General features: G+C 47.6%; 1 pseudogene; it reads right to left on the reverse strand.

The window, feature by feature from the left end:
* Positions 1-7,176: 7,176 nt before the first annotated feature.
* Positions 7,177-7,412, reverse strand: LOC139267534 (U2 spliceosomal RNA; annotated as a pseudogene).
* Positions 7,413-7,687: the final 275 nt, after the last annotated feature.

Here is a 7,687-nt window from a genome sequence, read left to right on the forward strand (position 1 = left end):
CTGCTTCCCTGGAATTGCATAACACGTACAGCACAGAAACAGGCCATTCAGCCCAACAGGTGTTTATGGTCCACATGAGCCTCCTCCCACACCAATTCATCTAACCCCAGCAACATATCCTTCTATTCCTTTAACCTTGGGCCTGTCTCGCTTCCCCTTGAATGTATCGATGTTATTCACCTCAACGACTCCCTCAACTACTTGTGTTTGTGCTGTGTCCTTGCTCGAGCAATCCAAACCTAATCGCACCGTCCTGCTTTGTCCAAGAAGCTCTGTAACTTGCTGTGCTTCAAATCTGAGTCTATTATAGAGATGGTGTGTGGGCAACTGATGGGCTGTTGCTTCTCCCAAGCCCCCTGTCTGAGTGATGGAAAAGAAGAGATGCTGCTGATGAGGTGGGAGTGAGGAGAACCTTTTCAAACAATTGTTGAGATTTTAGAATCACTGGCAAAGCTGTATTTATTGCTTATCCCCAGTAGCCCTCAGAAGGTGGTGGTGGGCCCTCTTCTTGAATTGCTGCTGTCCTTGTGTTGATGGTGCTCCCACAATGGTGTTATGTGGGGAAAAGCAGCCGATATAAATACTGTGGGGCACATGGCTCAATCAGAATACCAGTCCAGCCTTCGCTGCAGAACTCATGTCTTCTTCTCTTCTCTCTCACAGGAGGAAGTGTCCCATAACCACCCGGAATCTCAGGTCCTGAGTTGTGGCCCCTCTTGGAATAGACAGCTGACCCCTCATGGGGGAGGAGACTTGGTGATCCTGAGCAGCCATGCAGCCGAACCTGTTGGGGACACGGCCATTCCGGGGCCAGTGGCTGCTGCAGCTTATTCTGGATCATCTGCAGCTTGCCTGTGTAAAGGTTTGGGAGCGCAAACAAAGGTACAACATGATCAGGCACCTACTGAAACTACAGAGGATCGTCATGGTAAGTGCCGATATACCATCTCTACCTGTGTTATTGCTTTAGATCACCTTAATTAGGTGCTGCTGTGGGGAGGAGTAAGAAAGATACAAGTGGTCTTCTACCTCTGCCCTACCAGTGACATCTTCACCCACCTGTCATTCCCCGAACAAGGGCCATAACCAATTCCTACCCCGGAATTAGCTGCTCTTCTCTTCCTCCCACTTGCTTCTGCCACATCCAGTTCAGGAATGAGGACTCTTCTCTTTGAGTGCAGGCTGCCTTTAAATGAGCTTATTCTCTGCCTTCTTCCCTCTCTCCAGCAAGTTGTTTGACAGAGCTCTCCCACTGCGCTGCAATTTCCACTTAGTCTGGCAATTTTCTCCCCTTCAGTTATTTAACCAATACTTTTTGAAAGTTACAATTGAATCTGCTTCCACCATCATTGCTGTGCATTCCAGATCATAAAAACTCGCTGCATAAAAAACATTTTCATCTCACCTCTGACTCTTTTGCCAATTTCCTTAAGTTTGTGTCCTTTGGTTCTCGACACTTCTACAAGTGGAAACAATTGCTCCTTACTTTCTTTATCAAAACCCTTCACGATTTTGAACCTCTCTATTTAACCTCCGTAAATCTGAGTTTGTTTTGGTGCAAGTGTTTCCGGTCAATGAGAACATTTGAAAGTTTGACCCGAAACACCCTGCTCCCCCCTTTGGCCACAATAGTATCGGGAAGCCACTTGGGACCTTGTCCATAATTCAATGCAAATACAGGATCATTGATTTCAATCTCGCGTGACACATTTGTGCTATCATGTTATTGACTTTTTTGAAGCCGCCTGCTCTCTACCTGTTCATGTAGATCGGGGTGAACTAACGAGAGCCTTGCCTTAACTGCTCTTTTCATGAGCAGTTCAGCAGGTGGGATCCCAGTGAGCGAGTGGGGTCTCGTGTGGTAGCTAAGCAGGACTCGGGACAGGCGAGTCTGCAGTGAGCCTTCTGTTACCCTCTTCAAGCCCTGCTTGATGGTTTGCACTGCTCTCTCTGCCTGATCATTGGATGCTGGTTTAAACGGGGCAAATGTAACATGTTTGATCCTGTTGCGGATCATGAATTCTTTCAACTCAGCACTGGTAAGACATGGCCCGTTGTCGCTCACAAGGACATCGGGCAGACCATGCGTGGCAAACATGGCCCGCAGGCTTTCAGTGGTGGCAGCGGACGTGCTTGCCGATATTATCTCACATTCAATCCATTTGGAGTACGCATCTACAACCACAAGGAATATTTTGCCCAAGAATGGGCCTGCATAGTCGACATGGAGCCTAGACCATGGTTTGGAGGGCCAAGACCATAAACTTAGTGGTGCCTCCCTGGGTACATTGCCTGGCTGCGAGCATGTGTTACATCTGTGCACACAGGACTCTAAGTCCGCATCAATACCGGACCACCATACTTGGAATCTGTCTATCGCTTTCATCATTATGATGCCTGGGTGGGTACTGTGGAGGTCACGAATGAAGGTATCTCTGCCCTTCTTGGGAACCACTACTCGATTACCCCACAGAAGGTAGTCTGCTTGTATAAACATTTCATCTTTGTGCCGCTGGAACGGCATTATCTCTTCTTGCATTTCCACTGGGACACTGGACCAGCTCCCGTGAAGCACTCAGGTTTTAACTAGGGACAGTAAGGGGTCCTGGCTTGTCCAGATTTTAATCTGTCCAGCTGTGACGGGTGATTACTCACTCTCAAATGCTTCCATAACCATGATTAAATTTGCCAGCTGCGCCATTTCACCTCCATGGTGAGCAATGGCAGCCTACTGAGAGCATCGGTGCAGTTTTCTGTGCCTGGCCTGTGGCAGATGGCATAGTTGTATGCGGACAACATGAGTGCCCATCTCTGGATATGGGCCGATGCTTTAGTATTTACCCCTTTACTCTCAGAAAGCAGTGATATAAGTGGCTTATGGTCAGTTTCCAATTCGAATTTTAGCTCAAACAGATATTGATGTATTTTCTTTACCAAGACACATGCTAACACTTCTTTTTCAGTCATGCTGTAGGCTCTCTCAGCCTTAGACAGACTCCTGGATGCATAAGCAACCGGTTGCAATTTCCCAAAATCATTAGCTTGTTGCAATACACACCCGACGCCAAATGACGACGCATCACATGCTAGTACCAAACGCTTACATGGATCATACAACACAAGCAATTTGTTTGAGCATCACAATTTTCTCGCTTTTACAAAGGCATTTTCTTGGCTTTTGCCCCATACCCATTCATCCCCTTCATGCAGTAAGGCATGCAGAGGTTCTAATAGTGTGCTGAGACCCGGTAAGAAGTTACCAAAGTAGTTCAGGAGTCCTAGAAATGACTGCAGCTCCATCATGTTCTGTGGCCTCAGTGCGTTCTCGATTGCTTCCATCTTCGAATTGGTTGGCCTGATCTGTCTGCCGCGATCCTCCTCCCCAGGAACTCCACCTCAGGCGCCAGGAAAATGCACTTCTAGCATTTTAGCCTGAGCCCCACGCGGTTGAGTTGACTCAGAACCTCCGCCAGGTTCTGCAGATGCTCGACTGTGTCCCGACCTGTGACCAAGATGTCGTCCTGGAAGACCACCGTATGCGGGACCGACTTCAGTAAGCTTTCCATGTTTCTCTGGAATATCGCTGCAGCTGATCGAATTCCAAATGGGCATCTGTAATAAATGAAGAGGCCTTTGTGCATGTTGATGCAGGTGAGGCCCTTCGATGATTTCTCCAGCTCTTGCGTCATGTAGGCTGAAGTTAGATCCAGCTTCATGAATGTCTTTCCTCCCGCCAACATTGCAAAGAGGTTGTCGGGCTTTGGTAGTGGGTATTGATCCTGCAAGGAGAAACATTTGATAGTTACTTTGTAATCACCACAGATTCTGAATATGTCATCTCCCTTGAGGACTGGGATGATCGGGCTGGCCCACTCATTGACTTCGACCGGTGAAATGATGTCCTCTCATTGCAGCCAGTCTAGCTCAATCTCTATCCTTTCTCTCATTACGTACGGTACTGCTCTCACCTTGTGATGGATGGGTCGTGCCCCCGGAATTAGGTGGCTCTGCTTTTGCTCCTTGGAATTTCCCGATACTTGGTTCGAACAGCGAAGGGAACTTGTTTAAGACCTGGGCACACGAAGTATCGTCAGCGATGATAGAGCTCGGACGTCATCCCAGCTCCAGTGTAACTTTCCCAGCCAGCTCCTACCGAGCAGCGTGGGGCCATCGGCCGGTACCACCCAGAGTGGTAGCTTATGCACCGCTCCATCGTAGGAGACCTTTACAGTAGCACTGCCAATTACGGGAATCAGTTCCTTTGAATAAGTTCTTAGTTTCGTGCGAATTGGTGTTAAGACTGACCTTGAAGCCTTGCTGCACCACAGTTTTTCAAAAGTCTTTTTATTCATGATGGATTGGCTTGCGCCCGTGTCCAGCTCCATTGACACCGGGAGTCCATTTAGTTCAACATTCAGCATTAGCGGGGGACACTTTGTGTGAATGTGTGCACCCCATGTACCTCTGCCTCCTCGGTCTGAGGCTCTGGTTCAACGTGATCCGCCGTGGATCTATCCTCCTCTGCAACATGGTGGTTTGCCGGATTAACAGGATTTGCAGCTCACCTGCACACTCGTTGGAGGTGTCCCATTGTTCCACAGCCCTTGCAAATGTACCCTTTGAAGCAGCATGAATGGAAACTATGATCACCCCCGCAGCGCCAACAAGATGTTAATGGCCTGCATTCATCACATTTGATGGTGGACTCTGAGACATCTGCGGACATGCAGCTACAGACATGTGTGACCTGCCCTGTACGTTGCAATTTGAAAACAACGTCACTTTGTTCACAGTACTTGTAGCAGCAATTGTGTGCTGAGAAAAATTGCTTTGTATTGTCATTGGTGGCACTCAAGGTTGGTGTCTCTACAGTCAAAAGTTTGCTAAGTATTGTTTCGTGGCCAATGCCAAGTAAGAAAAAGTCTCTGAGCATGTGCTCCAAATGTCCTTCAAATTTGCAATGTCCTGCAAGGCGTCTTAGCTCCCTCGGTGTAGAACCACCGAGGGTGTGGAACCACCGGGAAGGTAGAACCAGCATGGGTGTAGAACCACCGGGAATGAAGAACCACCGGGAATGTAGACCCACCGGGGGTGTGGAACCACCGGGAGTGTAGAACCACCGGGGGTGTGGAACCACCGGGAGTGTGGACATAACTCTCCACTTCCTGGCTTTCAGACCTTTTGTAGGTGTAGAACCAATACCTTGCCACCAGAACGCTTTCCTTCAGGTTCAAATGCTCCCGGACCAGTGTGCACACATCATCGTATGATTTCTCTGTGGGTTTTGCTGGAGCAAGCAGATTTTTCATGAGGCCATGCGATGGTACCCCGCAGTCGGTGAGGAGAATCGCCCTTCTTTTGGCAGCATTCGCTTCTCCATCCAGCTCGTTGGCTACGAAGTATTGGTCGAGTCGCTCCACAAAGGATTCCCAATCATCTCCCTCTGAGAATTTCTCCAGGATGCCCATTGTTCTCTGCATCATTGGGTTCGCTGTCTGTATCTCGTCGACAGTTGTTATGTATGAAGAAAAAGTCAGACTCAATACTGTGAGCTCAAAGTAAAGTATGACCTTCCTCTTTTATTGCAGGTCTCCAGAGTGCCTCTCCAACCTGTGAGGCCTCCTTAAATACCAGTGCTCACAAGGGATTATGGGATCCCTTGGGACTCCAGGGGATGAGCCCCCTGGTGGCTGTACAGTGTATATACAAGCTTACATATATAACACATACGAGGTGCATACTCGCCTGTGAAGGTTCCCACAAGTTCCGTGTTTGCGCATGTGAAGCGTATGCACCTAAACCCGGCACTTGCAATCTGTCAAAAGTTCTATTCACAGATTGCCACATGCGAAACTAAAAGACCTCCTCAGCTGGAGAGTTGGGCGATTTGCCCAAATCCTGCCTAGCGAATGTTCTTCAAATTCTTACAAATGGAAAAAGCAAGCGTAAGGCCTGCTTTTATCAATGTAAAAATTTTAAAGTACATTAAAGTACAAATGTAAAAAATACATTTTTTACACATAATTTAAACATTTAAAATCCTGTTTATTTAAGGTAAGTTTATTTTTAGACCCTTTAAAATATGTAAATTTATTTTTCAAAGAGTTAAATTTTTGTTTTAAATAATTAATTAAATTCCATTTTTATTAATTTGAAATATATTATTTTTTTTATTTTCAAAATATACTTTATTCATGTAAAAATTTGTACAGTACATTCAAAAGCAGTTCAGTACATTTAGCTGCGGTCAGCAATCCCATACATTACATTTGGCAGTTGCTGACGGCAGTTCCGTTCGATACATTTCCTTGCTTTTCAGTCAAGTACAATTCGGTACAATACGGGATACATTGTAGTACATTCAACAAAATACATTACATGTGTCACTATACAGTACATGGAATGGGTGACCGTACATTTACATTTTTCTTTTCAACGTGCATTACGAAACAGACCTTGCATTGTACATGGCACTACATAGGTGTTTACAGATCATGGTGCTCCATGTACACAAAAAAGAAGTTATAAGTACAGGCCGAGGGGAGTTTTGTACTGATTCCAGCCCCTGGGTTTACCGTGGCAGAAGGGCTTTAAACTGTGGCCCTTCCCCACCGTGCCTTTGCGGCGAATGCACCAATTTTAAGTGCATCCCTCAGCATGTAATCCTGGATCTTGGATTGCGCCAGTCTGCAACACGCAGACGTGGACATCTCCTTGCTCTGGAAGACCAGCAAGTTTCGGCAAGACCAAAGAGCGTCTTTGACCGAGTTGATGGCCCTCCAGCAGCAGGTGATGTCTGTCTCGGTGTGTGTCCCTGGGAACAGTCCGTAGAGCACAGAGTCCTGTGTTACGGAGCTGCTTGGGATGAACCTCGACAGCAACCACTGCATCTCTTTCCAAACCTGCCTTGCGAAGGCGCAATCCTGAAGGAGATGGGTGACAGTCTCGTCTGCCCCGCAGCCGACTCGGGGGCACCGTGCCGTTCTGCTGAGATGTCTGCTGTGAATGAATGCTCTGATGGGTAAGGCCCTCCTCACCACCAAACAAGCTATGTTTTTTTTTTTTTTTAAATTCGTAGCCAATCGTTCCAATTCTTTGTCAAATCACAAACGCCAGAGGTCACCTTGCACATGCCAAGGATCACTCTGCGCCAATGCTCTTAGCCAAAAGGCCTAGAGCCACTGCACCGTTCCTGGAAGTACTGCAATACCAGGTTCGTGCCATGGAGGTGGATGGGTCAGGTCCCCCACACACCTCCGTGGAGGTGGATGGGTCAACCCTCCCCACCCACCTTCTGTTTCCAAAAATGCAAGCATATACCTTCCCGACCAGGGAGGAACCACCATGAGGTCATGGTGGCTGGTCAGAAACGGTACTACACTTGATCTTAGCCAAAAGGCCAAACAAGCTATGTATTGGTGCTTGTGTGACAGCTCTGGCGATGAGACGTTCTGCCAAACGAGTTCGACAGTCTGCTCGGGGAACCACCCGACAGGGTCCACACTCTCCTTCTTTCGTAGAGCATCCAGGACGTTACGTGCTGACCACTGCTTTATGGCCTTGTGGTCAAAGGGGTTTTTTGTTATAAACTTTTCCACAAAGGACAGGTGGACAGGCATGGTCCAACTGGTGGGGGCATTTCGCGGCAGCGTGGACAGGCCCATCCTTCGCAACAATGGGAACAGGT

The sequence above is a fragment of the Pristiophorus japonicus genome, chromosome 7, assembly GCF_044704955.1.
Source record: "Pristiophorus japonicus isolate sPriJap1 chromosome 7, sPriJap1.hap1, whole genome shotgun sequence".
NCBI lineage: Eukaryota > Metazoa > Chordata > Chondrichthyes > Pristiophoridae > Pristiophorus > Pristiophorus japonicus.